The following is a 20,676-nucleotide window of genomic DNA, read 5'->3' on the forward strand; positions in this document are numbered from 1 at the left end:
ATTGTGCTCATAGCCTTTGAGGGGGCAGGATAAAAGCAAGTTTTTCCATGCTGAGCATTGGTCCCGGGTCAGAGGAGGTAATGATGGCCTCTGTAATGCTCCACTGCTTGCTGTGACTGCCCAAGTTCTGATATGCTGGAGAAGGAATATATAGCAAGGTATATGTATGTTTAAATAACTGGATAGAGATTGGGGCAACAAGAAGGGGCCATAGGTAACTGGAGGACATGAGGATGTTGATGTAGCCATCAGTCATGGGCTGATGGATTTCATTAACCACCCTGGGTAAAATCAAGGAAGCCTGCACAGAAAACCAGGGCAGGAACTTCTGAACACTGGAAGAAGCAAGTGCTTTCAGTAAGAACTGCAATATATGAAGGAGTAGCGTGATGGAGCTTTTGAATTATCTGTTTGTTCCCCATTGTACCTGGGAGTGTAATAGGAAAGGATGTGGTAGGAAATTGGAACAGTCATCTGTCAAAAGAGATGTAATGTATGAATGGAAATTGTGATAGGACGTATCAGTAGGACCATTTATGATAATGACAGAGAAGGAAGCACACAAAATGTAGAAGCACAAGTGCACGTACTTGTGCTCGTATTGTTTATCAACAGGAAGATAGGAATGATACAAATAAATCATTGCTTAAAGAAACTTGCAGTCAGGAAAGTAAGATTTATTTTCAAGGCTACATAGACCCAGGATTGGTGTTTACTTGAGGAGTTTGGCCAGGCCAGAGCATCTGCGGATGCAGTGTGCTACTACTGGTGGGATGTTGCATCAAAAGCGCTTTGATTTCTCTGATTAGAATGCAAGTTAGAAATGGAGGCACAGCCCTTCATTAGCTATGTACCATTTACATGTTGTAACATGACAAAGTTTGAAATCTTTTATTACTAAAAAAGAGGAAAAAAAGAAAAAAGAAAAGAACTCCACCTCATATAAATTCAGGCACTCCAACTCAAAAATAAAACTACTTAACAATTTGTGCTTATCTTTTCTAGTAGCTCTTGGTGGCACCTGAAACGTTTTTGAAAAAAGTTGCTCAGAACTTTGTTAATTTACCTTCTTTCAACTAAATCAAGTCCAATTAACTACTCCTGTTGCGTTCTTTGCATGACTGTAGCTTTTATTCCTGTGAAAGCTGCCTTCGTTTTCTTTTTCATTCTTGACATGTTTTATCTGGTTTTACCAATTTTGTGAGAAGTTCAGCAGCTTTTACCTACAAACACTCTCCTTTCTTCTGCCTTTCCATTTTGCTTCCTATATACCCCCAAAGATTGAGCAAAAAAGGAAGAGACAATGTATTAAAGTCACTGTGATATTTGGTGGTGACTTTGCCCTGTGTGGATGACAAAGAGCATTATTTAAATGTGAACTTTTCCCAGCCTGTCATAGCTGATTTTTCCCTGGATTGGTATGATGAGACTTTAAAGATTTTTAACTCAGATTTTTCAGCATGCTTTAGTTGACTGCACTGATATTAAATTGTAATCATTTCAAATGAAGTTTTATGTGGTGTAATGAAATTCAGCAGAGTATGCAATCCTAGTAATCTTCATACTGTTAATACTTTTCGTCTGTCTGGTATCAAAAGGTTTCCCTAAACTGTAACATAAAATATCTTCACAGCTGTAAACTCAGAGCTCATCCGTTAAAAACAGCTGAAGAAAAGGAGGACATTGGTGTTTTCAGAGTTATTAACATGACCAAAGGTAACACATACGAGCCACCGGTATAGCAGCTTGTACTTTCATACCTCTCTGAAAAAGATAAATGACCCTAAGTTGTTTTGATATACAGAAAATTGGAAAATATCAGAACCTATACAGTGCAGAGCTCTGCATGTTTAGTTAAGGTGAGCACAAGCTGACATAGAGGCTTTCAGAGTTAAAACAACAGCAAGAAAGACCAGGTGAATTAGGCTGATTTTGTCCAAAAATACTTAAATGCAAGGGTACTTTTGCTGCCCATGGATATATCAGTGGGCCACATAGTAAAATGGTACACATGTATTTACAGTAAATAAAATTTACAAAAATAGTGATGTATAAATAAGCCTTGAACAGATTTAGGCTACAGGTTAAAAGAAGTTTCCCACCATTTGGAGCAGGGAGATGACAAGTCATCCTTCCCTTAAATGCCAGGGAAATGGCTCATTTCTGAAACAGCAACCGATGGGTTTATGAAGGGATATGACCCAGTGCATATGGATATACCCATGGTTTGTGATGGTCTGTTCAATCCATGCTTCCTGCCCTCGACTGCAGATAGCTTACTTGTTAACTTTATTGAGTAAAGCAAAAATTAGTCTTTCAGTTCTTTTGCTCTCTCTTCTACAATAGCAGACAAAAACCATAAGGATTAGATAATGTCTTTGTTGTTTATTATTGCAGTGATTTCTATAGCTCAGGCAAGACTGGGACTCCCTTGTGTAAATAGAAGGTGATTAAAGAACTTGCAGTAAATAACTTACCACTAATTAAAATAAGCCAGCCATTAAATTGATTTAGAAAATCACCGTTGTACTTCCACTCATAAGATTTCTTAATAATTATTTGTCACAGATCAATTTTAGCATTTCAATAGAGAAAGAATTTATTACAAAGGTATATAATTATTTTGCAGTATTTAACCCTTCTAGGAATACTCTGCAATTTTACAAAACTGTTTGAAACCTTGGGCTCAAACTGCTCTTGGTAGCTCAAATGGCATTGGGTGCTTTCCCAAGTATTACCAAAACTGGTGCTACGTTTTAATGACTCAAGGACAGAGTGCTGGAATAAATGTGACAAATGACCAGGAAATAGCTCATAGGTTACAGAGATGTCTTCTGCATGGTCTGATAATTCAGTGCTTTTTCAAAATTCATAGCATTTTTCCCACTGCATTCTTTTCAGGTAGATTTGATAATGTGATATGAAATAGATTTTTTTCAGTTCTATGCTTTGCTTATGATCTAATAGTTTCACCATTTGTTACCATCATGACCTACATCGTTTGTATCTGCTGGGCCACTCTCATGCATGTTGGTGTGCTGTCCAAGTTGCCTTGCAGGAAAGCAGAGCTGCAAACTGATACTGAAAATTTGCCACACTAATGCATCCTTATTTGGCTACTTTGATGTTCTCCCACAGGACAGCTCATCCTTTAGCTTCAAAGGGGTCCCACTAAGCAGTAACTGCAGTAAGGGTCTACAGAGGTTTATCTGTTTATGGGACACAGCAACCCTTTTCTATGGCTCTTCTAATAGTGTGATGTTTTAAATACATAAACCATATTGCAGGATTTGCAGGGTAACCTTTCCCAAGTCACCTACATACTTGGGTCAGGGCTTTTTGTGACTTACGTCTTTTTTAAGACGTTCTCTTATGAGTGTCTGTAGTCTGTGTTTCCCTCTCCAAGTGTTTGAGTGAAAGCAGATAAATGTGAATGCAGTAAGTTTTGGTCAACTGCATAATAGTGAAGGTTTTGCTGCTGTTTCTAGAAATTGTTAAATGATTTTGAGAAAAATACATTTTGGAAGTATTTTTTTCTTATTAATTTATATCCTAAGGAAATGAAATTGGTAGTAGGTCTATGTGTGATGCTACTACAACCAGTATACTTAAGATTCCACTAACTCAGATATGCTGTTTGACCTGTGTTGGTTTTTTTTCTGTTGTTCTTTGTTTCTGTTGCAATTTTGTTGTTGTTTTTTTTTGTGTGTGTGTGCTGTGATTTGTTGGGCTTTTTTTGGTGTGTATTTTTTTTAGATATATGGATAGAACTCTTATTAAGCCATTGGATTTTCATTTCAGATTAAAATTTCCTTCTTCCACCTTGCTTGTGCTTTTAAAGAGCACCACAGCTTTTAGAGGTTTACGGAACTAATATCTTTTTTAAAAAATGTTATTATATAATTATTCTTTTATATGTATTTATATATATTTTACTATATATATAATTATTCTTTTTTTTTTTTTAATACAAAGAATTTCCCTGGAAATTCTTGGTTTCTGAGTCCAACTGTTTTTAATAAGTGTCAATCAAAAGCTTATCAGCATGTAACAGAAAGAGTATTCAGATAACCTTTTAGAGAGCACAGACGTGTTCTTTAAATTGCACAAGTAGAGGGTAAGTTTTTCACTTGTGTCAGTCATTAGTTTTGTCACTTTCCCACTAATAGCTTGATCTTATTTCATTCGTGTAGTTAAAACAAAATCTTAAAGTGATTGATTTGATTTTTCTGCCAGGAATGACACATTTTTTTTCTTGAAATATGTACTTCCAGCTACTAGGAAGATTGCTCCAACTGCTTTGTACTAGACACATCTTCTTTGACCTCTTTTCATTCTGCTTTCACTCAAGAGCAGCAGAAGAGAGCACATAGTTGGGAAGAGGAAGAGGGTAATTTACACTGTTGTTTCTACTACCAGAAACAAAAAACAAACAAACAAAAAAGATTTTAAAGAGGGATTGAAAGAATGGAAATAGGAAACTAGTGAAAGGAAGTGGAGGAGAAGTGACATGGAGTGGGAAGGATACTGCCTCACATTTCTGTTTCCCAGCGTGTCCCACCTTCCTACTCCTGGGAAAAAGATGAGGAAGATAAACCAGCTGTTTCTAAATAGGGGCTCACTTCACTCACAACAATAAGCCAGGGGTCAAGGAGAATAAGAAACTGCTGCCACTGTGGGCAAACTACATCAACCTCAAAGAGTGTGGAAGGACTCTTTGCATAGAGTACAGATGTTTTTGTTTCAAATTCATAGGTGAAACATAACCTGTAGCTTTTGAAATGAATTTGGAGTGCACCCTTTCTTGCACCCTTTTTGCCTTTTAATGGTTGCAGCTTACTCCAACTGAAGTGAAAATGCATAGGCTGGTATTGTAGCCACAGTTGCCAGCAGTAAAATAGATGGCAGCACTGATAATTCTTACCGAATATTTCTAGTTTTTATAAGTTTTTCTTTGCTGATGTGCTCATTGAATTCATGCTTCTTTGAGACAGATCTGAAAACAGTCCTAATGTAAAGCAGTATAAAATCATGAGCGTGAGTCACAGCTTATGCAGAGAAAATGTAGCTTCTGCATATATTAAGGGAATATAAATATCAAGATAGGGTTGATTAAAGAAAAAAAATAGCAATTTGGAACTACATTATTTTTTTTCTTTTAGCTCTAAGATGCAAGTCAGGCATCTTAAAGAGTGATGATTATTTTTTTCTGTTAGAAATTAAAATATCTTAAAAAGCCTTCCCAAGCTGTACCAAGTCCTTGATTTCACAAAAATGAAATGATGTGGGAAGAGAATATTGCCCTCCAGCAAAATTACATTCCAGGTTGCCCAAATGTATTAAATTGTTCTCTCTTCTCTGGCTCAGGCTACCCTTTCTTCCTCATTTACTTGGCGCAGGAGATGGCAAAGAGATTTCTTCAGAGAAAAAAAAAACAATACAGTAGTTTCCAGAATAGTTAGAAGAACTATCTGTAATCATTTTACCTTTTTCTTCATGACTTTTGGAATAGAAAATGGATGTTTGTGAGCCTGAATTTTTTCTGCTTCAACTCATTCACTTTGGAAAGGTAATGAGGACTGTGTACCATGAGAGATCATCCACATGGGCTGGATGCGTATTATGTGGGGATATGCCTATTAGAAGGGAGAGAAATTACAGCTTTCTCACTGAAAAGTCCATGAGCTTTTGAGATACGTTATTAGACAGATACTGAGCCATTTTGGTGGAGCAAGATGAAACTCTGCCTGGATGGTATTAGGTGGGCTCAGGAAATACCAAAATACTTGCAATACATCTAAATATTTATCCAAGAAGAGTTATAGAAGGGAACAAAGGAATTATCCTGTGATGTCATGAACAACCCTGTACTGCGTTGGTGATCACGTAGGTCTGATCACTCTGGTCTTCCTTTCTTACCAGAGAACAGGAAAATGCAGCCTTGGCCACGTGTGTTTTCTGTATCTCAGGACAACCAGCCCTGTGGAGAAAACATAGCATCCATGTTCAGCGCTACTTTATCCCTGCTGCTAGCTTATAAAGGTCTGCTGTAGCTCATCGTGAAATTATGAGTTTAACTCAGAGTGAGTAACTGTTGGGTCAGGCCTGATGTTGCACAGAAAGTCAGAAAGATGGGTTACCCTGGTGCTGACCTGTGCAGCACTCAGTCTTCTTTTATCCTCACTAAACATGCCCAGCTCTTTCGTTCTGTCTTCATAGAAATGCTCCAGCCCTTTGTCTGTGTTTCTGGTCCTTTTCTGGACCTACTCCAACCGCTCTATGTCTTTTCTTTGCTGAAAGCCCCATGCCTGGACTCAGAACTCCAGATGGGGGCGGAGTGGACAGGGACAATCCCCTCCCTCTCCCTGCTGGCCACCCCTGTTCTGTTACAGCTCAGGATACTGTAGGCCTTCCATGCTGCAAGCACACACTGCTGGCTCCCGTCCAACTTTCTGTCCACAAACTGCTCGTCCTCCTTCAATTCAGATCAAGACTTGAAGGACTGTGGGTCTTTCTAGAGAGAGAATGTTGCCTCCCAGGTCTGAAACCGAGCCTAGCGCCTTGTGCTGGTGGCGGAGAGCTGCTGCCAGTAGCTGGGCAAGGAGCGCATCTTGGCAAAGCACAAGTTTGTGGCTTGCTATAGGCACAAACCTCTTGAAGAGAGATTTCTTCTGGAGGGCATGAAGACTGGGAGGAGAGGATGAGGCAGGAAGTGAAGTGTGTTTGAAGGATGGCTGGATGAAGACCAGTTTGTCCTTTGATGACTTTGGAGAGTAGGCGGAGGGAATCGTTTAGGTTTCTGCAGCCACTAGAACTCTTGGGATGAGCAATATGCAGACGACAGGATGGAGGGAGTCCCTGGGGCAAGTATCCTAATGTTTCTGAGTGGCTAATATTTGAATTCAAAACGTACTTTTAATCCAAGAATTATTTGCATTTTAGAGCTGCCTCAGAGCCCAGGCGGCATCTGGACATTTGCCTCTTCATATCCACTAGCTACCACCACCATTACAGGACAGATGGCAGTATGTCTGCCTTGGGGTATAACTTATAATAGGAAGTGAAGGGCTGCAGTTGCCAAAAATTGAATTATCAACAGCCAAGGGTCTGAAAAAGTGGAAAAATTAAACAGAGATAAATCACAGAGTGTTGATGGCTGCTGTCCAAGTAGTCTGAAAGAATGAAACAACAAAACAGCCAAGCTGCTAACCCAAATATATAATTTATCCTTAAATTAGCATTTTACCTGCCCATTAAAAATGTGTTGTTCCCAAGCTTTGTACAAAGCTAACCAAATTTAATTCGGTTCCCTGAGCAGTGGTTGGAGAGATCAGTGATGTGCTGGTAGAGCAGCCGGAAGAAGTGCACAGCTCTGGTGCCAGTGGTTGCTCAGGATCTTGCTGTGCACCTGCTTCGCCTTTTTTCCCTCCTCCTGACACAAATTCCTGGATAGGCACTGGCCCAGCTGAGCTGCCCTTTCCTGGGTGAGGCACGGGGCCTTCTCTTCTAACCATGCCTGAGTGGGCCCTGCAATGCACATTCTGGAGCTGGAAGCCTCAGTCAGCCCTGTGCATGTGCAAGTTGAGCTGGGCCCTAAACCTGGGCTGAAGGATGTACTATGATGGGTGGACATCTGCTGAGCTCCATTAGTGTGGTTTTTATATGTTGCAGCATGCTGCACCAACATTTTGCATTGCAGCCTTTTGATCTTGCGGCTCAGCTCGTCTGGAGCTCTGCAGCAATTCAAAACGTATTTGAAACGCAGTATTCAGATCAGCAGTACTGCTAGAGTCAGTCTGCTAGATGAGCATACCTGATTGCATAACAATTATTGCCTAATTTTTTTCCCATTACAGAGAGGAAAGGAGATTTTCTTCCCCAAAATTGCTGCTTAAACACTAGAAAGAAATAAAAAACAACCTTTCCCAAGTCCTGCCAGCTGCTGTGCTCTCTCTTCACAGTGTCAGGAGTACAGCTGTCACCTTACTGGAAATAGTGGTCTATGATGAATTTCTAGCTCCTTCATTTACCAAACTGATCATACATCAGAAAGGGTAGGAAGAATAATTTCATACATTATTAATTCCCTGCTAAGAATTCTGAGTTTATGTTTCTTGGGTAAAAGAACAGAAAGCTAGAAAAATCCAGTTTCCCTATATTTAAGTTGTACTTGGTTATAAAACAGACTAATGAGAAACTATTTTCTCTCATTCCTCCCATTTAAAAGTTTGTCCCTGGAGGAAACGGTGGTGCTGTGACTATCACTTCAAAAGATATACTCTTCTTCCTACTGCTGGTTTCCCCCTTACTAACTGGAGAACAGCTGCTTACAGAAATATACTCATATGCTTCTCATACTTTCTACTGTATACTGCTTTCTTGAACTTCTTTCTTGAACTCAACATGGCAAACTCAGCTGCTGTCACTGTGGTATCATTAGCAGTTTTCCTCACCTTGTGCCCTTCCACAGGAGAGAAATTCAGGTCTGGAGGAGGAGCTTTCTCCTCCTTTACTGCAGGTGCCTGAGTTGGAATGTTTTCCCTGTTTATATTGGAAAGAGAGGCTTCTCAAGAGGTCAGAACCTTTGAGCCAATTCATATGTTAATTCTAGCATGTGCTTGTGGATGTGGTCCTGACTGTGCCTCCATGTAAGCTGCTTTCTATCTACAGCGATCCAAGCAGATCCAAACAAAAATAAAATAGTCATAGCTAAAATAACCAGCAGCTCCACTGAATCAACGTGATTGGGTTCTGAGATAGCTTTTTAGTAGCAGCTCAAAGAAAAAAAAAGAAAACTCAGTAATTTCTTTCAGGAGTTACTCAATAATATACTTGCAGGATTAGATAGGTCAGGGGAAAGGTCTCTGAAGTTTCGAGATTGCAAAATTAACTTTTTCTGAGGTCAACAATAACCATAACTATGAATATTGCTCTCCATTCTCCCATTAGTGACCTTTTCTGTGATTAGAAATATTTCCCAAAGCACCTACTGGACTCACTCGTCCAAATGCAACTTGCAGAAATAACTTGAAATTAGATCTACAAAGGGCAATTTGGAGCCCAGTGTCAGACATCTAATCAGCTGGGATGGGAAGTGGTCCAGCCAAGGATTGTTTAACATAAAATTCATAAGCAGCTCTAAGGCTGAGGCTGCAAAATCACAGCTCTCCTGTTCAGAAGAACCCTGGCATCACCTGTGTTGTGGCTGCTCTTCTGCTTTCCTCTGCTCCATGGTAATCAAGCCATCCTTTTCACAGAGTGGCACAGCTTCAGCTGCAGGGACTGAGGGCGCTTTGCCCCAGCTTCTCCTCTAACCTGCTAGCTACTGCAGTGGGACCTAGGAGTTAGGGAGCTTTTGAGGTTCAGATAACCCACAAGCCAGATTTTCTATGTTCTATCAGCAGCGGTGATAGGACCACCACACTTACAGAATGTGTTTTCTGGTAGTGTTTAAAATGTCAGAGCTGGACCTCTCAGCTGTGTTTGTTCATACTGGAGATGGGAGAAAATTTAGGGCCGCACAACACAGTAATGCTTCCCGATGTTCAGAGATTTAAATCAGAGGTAAAGAGACAAACACCTAGAAGAGATAAAGGTGAAACTACAGGCACAGCCATCTCTGTGACATCTGTTGTTGGTTACTGAGACCTGGTTTCAAGAGCGTTAGGCATAGTGGTTGCTTCTCACATCATTCCTGTATAACTAAGGAAGGTAAAAATGTATTACCATTTTTTGTTCATCTGGTACTGCTCCTGAACTTTCAGGGAAAAACGTTCTGTTTTGTTCTTCCTAAGAAAACAGGCTTTTACTTGGTCAAAAGTACCCATTTCTTTCCCAAATAACCTCTAAATGACATTGGACTCCTTTCAGGCTGACATTTCATTCCCAGAGTTGTTTGTTTGTTTGTTTGTTTGTTTGTTTAATGAAGGGAAAAAATTCCACATAATGTTTCATGAAAAGGGTTATCAGCATGAGCTGATGCTGGAAAATCCACAGGATGAGCATTCCTGAAAGCAAGAATCATAGAATCGCCCAATCACAGATTGGCTTTTGTTGGAAGGTACCCCAAGGATCATCAAATTCCAGCGCCCCTCCCACAGGCAGGGCCATTGACCTCCAGATCTGGTACTAGACCAGGTTGCCCAGGGCCCCATCCAACCTGGCCTTGAGCACCTCCAGGGACAGGGCATCTGCAGCCCCTCTGGGCAGTCTGTTCCAGCACCTCACTATTCACAGAGTAAAGAACTTCCCCCAAATATCCAATCTAAACTTTCCGTCCTTGAGCTTAAAAGAATTATTAAGATGTCCGAAAGCCAGTCTGTCTTCAGGAGGAAAAGAAAACGACTATAACACTAAATATTGAGTTGCAGAAGAAGAGCATTGTGACTTCTCGCACAACTGCTCTGAATTACATTGCCTGAAATTTCAGGTCAGGTCAGCATTAACGGGAAACTGCTATAAAAGAGGATTTATTTAAAGATCCATCACTCAACAGAGACACTGCATTAGAATGATCCTGGCAGAAGTCATTTTAGGACCAGCAAAAGAGATAAGAAGAATAGCAAAGCAAATAACAGAACAAGGCTACGGTGAAAAATGTTCTAAGGTTTCTTAAAGATAAATAAACAAACAACAAAACAAAAGAAGAAACCCAACAGCAACAAACCCACAGAAAAACAGCTTTTATTGTATGAATACAATCCTGCAAGTAATAAGACAGATCTCTTAGTATGGAAATAAGGAGAGAAAGAAGGGGGAATCCAGTGTACCGGGCAGCTTCTGAAACAGAAATCAAGAAACTCAAGAAGTTCTGGTTCTGCTCTTGACATTTTATCCTTCTGCACCTCCTTTTCCTCTCACTTTGCTAAGTTGTAAGATCTCTGCTGAAGATTAGTAGCTCTTAGAGCTGTATGGTTTATACAGCAGCAGCAAAACTGCCAGTGCTTACCTGGGATGCAAAGTTATACTGTCTTTATTTTAGAAATGGTAACGTGTTGCTCAGTTTACTTAAGCTCAGTCTCAGTTATACGCTTGTATATACAAAATGACTCCAGACCCACACACAACAATTATATTTACCTTCTTCCACTCTCAAGATGTGCTCATCAATTAGGGTCTGTGATAATATTTCAGTTTTTATTTGAGAAGTCAGAGTTATTTCAGAGGCATTCACGCTATGAAAAGAATTCAAACACTCCCTGCAAGACTCCTTATCTTTTTGAAGTAAGACTTTTCACTGTGTTACCCAGCTATCTGAGATGTTTTGGCAAGTTCCTCCTGAAAGTTCTCATTCTATTTTTCCTAATCTTGTGTACAGTGAATAACACTGAGTCATCTGCATGCATGCCCAGTTCTCTGATTTTTCTCTCTTTATTTGCTCATTATTAATTGAGTCTGAAGGCTGGGATTCAAATCACCTAATTTTTGAGGTTTATAACTCAGAGGTTTAAATCTGAGTCAGTGTCCCCAAGCTCTCTTTGCAGTCTGTGGAGAGCCATAAGTAGATGTGGGACATGATTCATCTCATCTTAAACTAGATCTGTGAAACAGGTCAGATGAATCACTCCTTAGAAGCCCTCCACAGTCCTAAAGGCTTCTTAAGCTTGAAACTACCTAGTATCAGATGTGGGGAAAAGGGGAAAGCAAGCCCAGGCCTCCTGATTCTTGGAGAAGTAGGAAGGTATGACAGCAGTGCCGCCCAAGGCAATTTATGTTCCTTTGCTATAACACAGATAACATCCCAGGTGTTGGTTGGCAGGAGCCAGGGCAAACAGTTGTACTCGCAGAGCTGTGTGGAAGGAGTGAAGAATGAAGCTAGTTGAAGCGTAAACTGTGATCTGCTCTGACACAGCACTTTGTTGCTTGAACTGACACAAGGAAAACAGCAGAAGACTGGTGGGGAAAGAGATGGTGGTGTTTTCTGAAATATGAATTATGGGCACTTCTAATGGCCAGAACAAAAGATGTTGTATTCTAAGCTGTTCTTGTTGAAGCTTGGAAATACTATTCCCTTCTTCTTTGTGTTATTTCATTTGACTTTGTGAGCTTTTTGTCCTTAAGAATTCCAATGAAGAGACACTATCAGCCTCTGCCTGTTTACTCAGAGGGGGTAGAACAGAATATTTGCTGAACTACTTTCATGGTAATACCAAAGCATACTACAAAGATTATTCTTTACACTGTAAGCTTATATTATGGTTGTTCTGAAATGATAAATAGTCATACACAGAAAATGCCAGCTCTTCTCAGGAAATGTAGCCAATAGGAGAGTTGTTTGCCATCACTTAATGATTCTTTGCTATTAAACTTGGGTCAAGAATTGAAAATGTGATTTATTATGAAGTATCTAGCAGTGCTGACCAGCAATTCTACTGAGACTGATCTGTTTTCCAGTCCTCAAGTATATGCTTGGTATTGGCTCATGGAGAGAAGTACCTGCACAGTAGACTAAGACAGGCAAGTTGTGAGTTTTGATAGAAACCTTTGATATTTACCCTAAGGTAGCACAGAAGGTCTTAATCTATGTTAAAAAAATTCTGTGCCAGCAGGTAAAAATTAAGTGACTGAATGTTACAACTCATGCAGCTCATTTCTCTAGACATTTGCATTCAGAATGGGACAGAAGAAGCCAGATCCACATCAGTGATGATCAAGTGATCTTAGTGGCCTAAACCAGGGTAGGTTCTAAGTAAGTACAGGGATATTGTCAGCTCTGAACTATTTCAATCCATAAACCAGGCTAATTGGAATTGTAGTTTCCTTGCTGTAGTAACTAAAAGAAATCTGTTCTACAAATAGCATGGTTGTAGGCACGCCCATAATTAAAGTAGCCCTATTTAAGTGACCCCTTCGTTTTTTGAAAGTTCTGTATTTCACTGAAGCTCTTTTTGTTTTTCTTTTCTTTTCTTTCTTTTTTTTCTTCTCTTCTCTCTGTCTTTTCAATTCTCTGTGTTCGGAATGTTGAAGGTTTCTTTCATGACTTATATAAGGTGAAGAAAGTCAACTTTCACTTAAAAAAATAATTAGGGAGTCTGAGGGAAGAAAGATTTAAGGATGCAATGTCATGAACAAGGTAGCTGATTTGAAACTAAATTAAAGGGTTTGGCTACCTTGGAGAAATTATTTTGAATAAATAAATTACACTTGCTTGTGAACAGTACCCTTCATACAGAGAAGCAATGCTGCAAGCCAAGGGGATAAAAACTCATGAGGAGTGCTGGAGCATGTTTTAGTCAGGGAGCATGTTCAATAAAATCTTTTGAAGAAGGCTGCCAACAAAAGATTGCTAGGATTTGTTTGGTCCTCACTGTTGCTCTTTCTATGATTCTGTGTAGGTGTCCAGGAAATCCTGATCATCAAATTATGAAAGTGATTCAATGTCTTAAATTTAAGTTACACCACCTGAAAGATACATTGGTAGTATGCAAGTCCAGAATTTAGAAATAGGAAAGAAACAATACCTCCTTTTACTTACAGAACTATGTCAGTTTAAATCAGTTGAGGACTCAGTGTCTTTTCTAGGAAAATTCATACTCCTAGCTCACTCTGCAGTACCTTTCCATTTTGTCCCCTTGTAAAAGCCTTGCTGGTTTTTATCTTCTGTAATATCTTGACACAGTATTACTTCCAAACAACTCTTCACTTGAAATTCAGTCCCAATGGAGTGTCAGTATAGGGACGCCAGAATGTGTGTCTCGAATACACACTGTGTATTTGGGATTTTAAATGAGAAATAAGTCACACTGTAGTGTTAAGTCACTGCAAGGAATAAATGTCATCCAAGGAGAAAAAGTAACATATCTGCAATTCACAAAATACAACACTGAAATGTAATATAAAAATCTGTTTACCAGGAAAATAGACCTTGAAGTACATATAATAGGAATGGGGTTATTCTATACCACCTATTCTTCTGTCCTTAAATGACGAATCTTCCAAAGCCCACTGTGAGCTCACCTATCCCTTTGCAGCAGAGGGCATTTACCTGATTTTGTCTTCCTGTTTTGGTTCCCCATGGAGGGAAGAAAACATACTTAATATTGAGCAGGATCAGTGCTGCCTTCCTCAGCATGAAAAGAGATTTGAAAAGCATTTCCACTGCATCACATCTTATTTTTTTTCCAAATAACAGCCTAGCTCAAGACAGATGAGGGCACATCATTTTCCCACCATTTTTCCAGAAGTTTCTGAATGGGGCTATGAAGCCGCTGAACTTACAGTTGCTTTCAACCTGTGTGAAGATAGAAGAGCAGGTACTATAAATTATGGCAGAAAGGTTCCCGAAACCGTTGTTTGGTGGGGTAGAACCAAAGAAAATCTTCCTATAGCAACAAGGGAGGCTATCAGAGGACTTTGTTTCTCTGCAGTCATAAATCTGGATGACGAGCACCTAAACTCAAGAGAGGAAGAGGGAGATGGAATGTAATTTCCAGCAAGCATTTGAGGAAATGTTCCATGTATCTATGATTGCATTTGCTATTTATAGAAGAATAAAGCTTCCCCATTCAATAATCTGGAAGAAATTTTACCCACAGGAAACTGAGATAACCTTTCTCACTCTGAGAGCTGGCTATGGATCTCACTAATCTTGTCCTGCTTCCACCATCATCTAAAATTTTCTTACAAATTGATTGCAGCTCGTTTCTTTTACAAGCCTTGTCCTTGCTGAACTGAAAATACTGAATATTATACAACAAAGAACTACTTTTTAAAATTATTTTTTGAAAACCTAGATAATGCTATACTGCAGTGTAGGAATTCTGCTAAAATGATCATACATTTAAGTAACATGTCATCTTGTGCTGCAGTTATCAGTCACAGACAAGCTGTTCTGGTGTTTTACATGGATTGCCTCCTTTTAGCATTGCTGTTACATCCCAATTCTCTGGCAGCATGAACAGTGAAGCTGCTCAGGGGAACCCTCCTGTAGTGATCTAATAATCCAGAAATAATTGAAGAAACTAGCAGTAATGGAACTGGAACACTGCTCTTACCCTGAAAATTGGCTTACTTTGATTAACCAGTGCAAAAGAGTTATCAGAGTGTTTGTTGAATTTAACAAGTTAGAGGATTACTGGACTAGACACACACTTCTGTTATGAAGGTGAAAACATTGCTATGAAGGTGAAAGATTGTTCGCTTGGTTTCTGAGGACAAATTTATTTTTTATTTTACTCTTCCATGTCTGAAAGAAAAAGTATCTTCTGGAAGGCTGAATGTTTTTGTTCCTCATTTCCCTTAGTACAGTAGGTTAAAGCTACACAATTAAGTAATAGCACCACAAAATGCCTCTTTTTTAATACCTCTTTGAGCAGGCAGTGTTCAAATCACCCTGGGGGAGGGGGAAGCATGAACTTCTAACATTTGCTCAGTGTGAATTTTCCTTTATATCATGAACACCAATGCTAAGCTCTTTATTTACTGAATTGTCTGGAGAATGGCAGCCAGGGCCTGCTCACAGACAGTAGCATGAGGCCCAAGATAGTTCTTCAGACTACCTTTAATCTGTCAATACAATCTGGAATGTAAGGATAGAGAAAAGAACCAGAGGGTACTGGTGGATGGCAAACTGGACATGAGCCAGCACTGTTCCCTGGCAGCACAGAAGGCCAACCATATCCTGGGCTACATCAAAAGATGCGTGACCAGCAAGACGAGGGAAGTGATCCTGCCCCTCATCTCTGCACTGGTGAGACCTTACCTGGAGTACTGTGTTCATATGCAGAGTCCTCAATATAGGAGAGTCATAGACTTGTTGGAGCATGTCTGGAAGAAGGCAAAAAAATGATCCAACGGATGGAACACCTCCCCTAAGAAAGCTGGGGCTGTTCAACATGGAGAAAAGAAGGCTCCAAGGTGACTGGATAGCAGCCTTTTGGTGCTATAAGAAGGAAAGGGACAGACTCTTTAGCAGGGTCAGTTGTGATAGAACATGGGGAAATGGTTTCAAATTAGAACAGAGAAGACTTAGATTGAATATGAAGAAAAAATTTTTTACAATAAGGAATAATGAAGCACTGAAAGAGATTGTCCAGAGACGTGGTGGATACCCCATTTCCCTGGGCATATTCAGAGACAGATTTGGGCTGGACAGGGCTGTGAGCAACATGGTCTAGCTGTAGGTATCCCTGTTCATTGCAGAACAGTTGGACTAGATGACCTTTATTGGTCCCTTCCAACTCAAATGATTCTCTGATTCTATGGTTCTAAACTTGGTGGCACTCAAATGAGTGACTCAGAGAATTTGCAGCTGAATGTAGGTGTTCTCGCTTACTTTCTGGAAGGCTGCAGACAAACTAGTATAACTTGAGTTATGAATGTAGCTTTTAATGATCATACCCTAGCTGTATGTCTTTAAATATGCTCACTATTTTAATCCATGGCACTGCATTTACACACTTTGCCAGATGGATGTGTTCCATCTGTCCTTTTCTTCAATGGCATATCAAAAACATTACCTCAGACATTAAATCTGCACAGGGGTTAGCTATGGTCGATAATTTTTTTCATCATCTGTCAAAGTCCATGAATGATCAGTGATCTGGATAAATGCCACAGTGTTATTCTGACCAATAAAGGACAGAGAGGAAGAGGGGGAGACTTATAAGGTGTCCAGCAAGCAACAGACAACATTTTTGGTACAATAAATGCTAAAAATAATTTGGAAAATAGGAGTCAGAGTTCTGTGAATTGTCACCATTAGTGCAGCTGGAATTAAGGGAGAACTTGAACCAGTGCACAGGTAGCATTGTGCACAATAGAATTTTCTATGCATTAATCACTTTAATGTTTAATTTCTGTGAATCTTGGCTACTTATGCAGAGCAGGGCAGAATCTTAAGTGCTACTGCCTGTGGTGCAGAAGCCAGAGAGATCATCAAGTGCACAAGGGCAGGAACACAGCATCAATAGGAGATGCTGTGCTGGCTGGATTTGTGATGATTGTCTCACTGATACACAGCTGGATGGCACACACTTCATTTTCCTGTTTTTGCTTCTTGTTTTTTCCTAGCAATCCTTTTAAAGTAAGAGCTCTGCAGACATTTGGAAGCAGTCTGTCATCATGTACATCTGTGCAGACTTGCACCCCATCCCCTGAGCGAATCCCGGATAACAGGAATATTCTGTTAAGAAGAGATACATTCTGCTGACAGGGGCTTGTGTGCTTACACATGCACCCAGGTTGTGACTGATAGATTCCAGAGGTGTGTTAACAGTGTTGAACTGCTTTTGCATTTTCCACTTGTGGTGTTGTCATATAGTGCCTGGTTTCTGGCTGCAGTTTTTGAGCTCAGCTGGTCAGGATTTACAGCTGCTCAGGAGTTCACCCCCAGCTCTTGGCAGCTCTGTTTTGATTGAGAATGGCTTTTCTCTTGGCTGGAAGGCATGCAAATGAACATGCAGATGAACGGGACTTGATCAGAAAGATGGGTTGATTCTAGGACACCTTGCTTTAGGGAAAGAGGTCCCCAGGACCTCAGAAGTGGAGAAAGGAGATATCAAGCTTGTCTTTGAAGACTGGGCCAGCCAAGGACACTGTTTATTAGTGTCAGCAAAGGTGATACAGTGACCAAAGCAAAGGAGGCTTCAGCCAGAACCATTTTATGTCTTCTCCACCTGATTCATGCTTTATCCCTGCTGGTGTTTGCTCCACTTCTTTCTCCACCTGCCACCTTGCTGACATTGCTTCTTCAGCTTTACGACACAGCACCAGCTGATATTCACCTCATTAAGAGCAGTTTCTAATAAACAGCAACCATGCAGGTGCTCAGAAGCATAGTCTGTTCTGTTATGAGCAGGACAAAGTTTTTCTTTGCCCTGTGTATATGCTAAAATATAACGGTGAGGCAGAAGAGCAGATGATCAGCTGAACTCCTCCATGCACCCTTGGGATACAGCATCCACAAAATAGCGTGCCCATGTGGAGCTTTTGCAACATGTTCTGCAGCACAGATTTGTGGCTCCTGAGCATTTGTGTTGGCCTTGTTGAGGAGCCATTCCTTGTGTGAGCTGGAGGAGTAACTGCTCCCGCTTGCACCTTCAGACACTGGGTAGATGGGTGGCAAATGGGCAAAGCAATCCTTTCCATAGTCGTCTTCCCATTAGGAAGGAGGAAATGTCACTCCCTGCCACTCTGCGCAGAGTTGTGGCTTTCCTTTGAATGAATCCCATGCTAATAACATGTAGAAGCAGCCGAACTGAAATGCAGAGTGGGAAGCTGACCCTAAGGGAGAAACTTGGGGAAGTGTGATTCTGAGATTCTGTGATCAGGCTCTCGTGGGGCTCATGGTGTGAGCTGAGAGTGCTCAGAGCGGGAACAGACACTGAGCTGTGTAGGCACACAGTGGTCCCATGTGCTGTGAACCAGCATAACGTTGTGGGATTCGTACACATCTATTGAGGAGGAGCCAGAAAAACGGCTGCTGAAAACATGCTGCGACAGATGCATGTTTAAAAGAAAGCAATTAGGCAAAGCAGCAATTGCAGCACCATCATATATCTGCCCGTCTGCAGATAATAACATTAGTAACTCTAGATGTCTTTTGGGAAATTCTTCTCCTTTTATATTTTATTAAATAATAATTTTCAGACAACTGAGTCATCACAGCACAACAATGGTATTTTTAACAGTGAATATTTTCACTGGTGTTTGACAAATATCGACTCGCTTTCACTGGAGAAATTGTTTACATAAGAATAAGGAACATATCCCTTCAGAAGAAAGAAACATACCTCTGTCATTCTAGAAGTATCTGAAAGAAAGGGGAAGAATAGGAGAAGGAGAGATAAAATGGGAGAAGTTATAAATTAGGATATTTCAGTACAATTAGCTGCAGATATTCTATATATTTAGTTCTGATACTTTATAAATATAGATATTCTGATATTCTAACTATATATCATATTCTCTGTTTTTATTCTTAATGATGTGCAGCAAAGAAACAAATGGTTAATGTTTAAGACAGTATACTATTAAACACAAAGGCTGAGTGATAGGCACTTGAATAATTTAGTCTATTGGCAGACATACTAAAATGATAAAAAGTGACATGTCTAAACATTAATTTCGGCTTATACTTCAGTTTGCTTGCTGTTATTATGCATTTTTATTTTCCTTGCTCATACCTGACTTACACAGAAAGCCTATTGCCCATTCTGAGTTCAAGTTTAGGTTTGGTCATTCATTCACACTGTTAAATGCTGGTCTTTAATAAAGGCATTTTTCTTAATGGTTTACTTAGTATTTTTGTATACACTTTGAAATAATGCAAATACTAATTGTAATCTTTAGCTTCCACATGTATAATTCTTTGGCACAATATTAAAACAAAGTACTGAGACTGTGAGACAAAGAAGAAACTCAGTTCCTATTCATAGCCCTGCAGAGATTGACTTAGAATAGCTTCTCTGACCCACTTTGCCGAGTGGGGTGACATCTCAGGCAGCCTGGTGCTGCCTCTGGTGAAGCTGGGGAAGACCCACCATCCGTGAATGAGCATGAATAAGAACTTTGGCTATTAAGATTTCTGCCTTGTGAGCAAAAAGAAGAGTCTGGGGCTTCTGTTTGGTTTTCCTTTCCAAAGCAGGTTCTGATATTTTGATGGAAAGTACTTTACAAGTACAAAATAGGAGCACACACTTCCCAAGTAAGCAAATAAATAAGCTTAGTAATGATAGTCACACCCATTGATCTAGTCACTGTACAGTCACAACAGATGGCAGCTCTTTCCCTGCAAAATCACAGGATTAAGGGAGGACAGATGGGACAGGTGTAGCAAAAAGTGAATTTCCAGGAAGGATGAGGTTGTAGTGGTCAGTCTGAAATGCACTTACCTTAGCTCGGTTATCTCACCAAAGTGCTGTTGGTGGTGCAGAAAAGAGAATTTTGAGATGGGAGAAATTAAAATGTATTAGTTGTTCTCAGGGTCCTGCTCCCCTCCAGTATATAGCATTATGGCATTATATATTCCATATATATTCCATGCTATATAATCCATATATAGCATTGTGGCATTAACAAAAAACAGACGAGTAACCAACACTGCCACAATCCATACAAATGTTAAAAGGCTGGTTGGATCCTGCACTGTGCCACCAAATACTGCAGCTGACAGAAACCCAATGTTTTCTGTACCAAGATGAGCATTTTGTATTAGAAAGGATTATTCCAGTATATTATTTACTAATAAATTATTACAACCAAGTTGTGTGTATCTGAGCAGTTGCAGTGACAGTTTCACATAGCCTCCAGCCCTCAATAGGAATGACTTGATCACTTCTGTTCTTTAACAGGAGCTAATGACTTTTGCATTTCCTTGCCACCTCCACTTGTAGGATGTTGGTAAAATTAAGAAAAATTGCAAACTTCCTAAAGGTCTGTAGGGAACTTAAGTTATTCAGTCTTATTCACGTGAGTCAGGGTTGTTGAAATGATGTGACTTTATAATCATTTAGAAAAAAAAAAGTGAATTTAAAGTGTTTTTAAGCTGGAATCTACTCTCCCTGTTTCTGGAAGTGCTACTGAAAAAATTATATAAATTCACTAAGACCACTGCCACGGACTAGTGCTGTCTAGATTCAGGATGTATCCGTACTGTGAAAAACCAAAGGGATTTGAAGGAGATGTTTTTCTGTAAAGGATTTTAATAAGAACTGTGATCGTTCTGTTATTTGGCTT

The 20,676-nt window shown here is 39.9% G+C and overlaps 1 protein-coding gene across 1 annotated transcript in view; it reads left to right on the forward strand.

Annotated features, from left to right (window-relative positions):
- Nucleotides 1-20,676, forward strand: part of DHRSX (dehydrogenase/reductase X-linked) — a 161,512-nt gene that overhangs the window by 83,163 nt on the left and 57,673 nt on the right. The window lies entirely within an intron of this gene.

Source organism: Centrocercus urophasianus, unplaced genomic scaffold (genome assembly GCF_019232065.1).
Source record: "Centrocercus urophasianus isolate 14NV4802_14NV808 unplaced genomic scaffold, USGS_Curo_1.0 seq_12, whole genome shotgun sequence".
NCBI classification, from domain to species: Eukaryota; Metazoa; Chordata; class Aves; order Galliformes; family Phasianidae; genus Centrocercus; species Centrocercus urophasianus.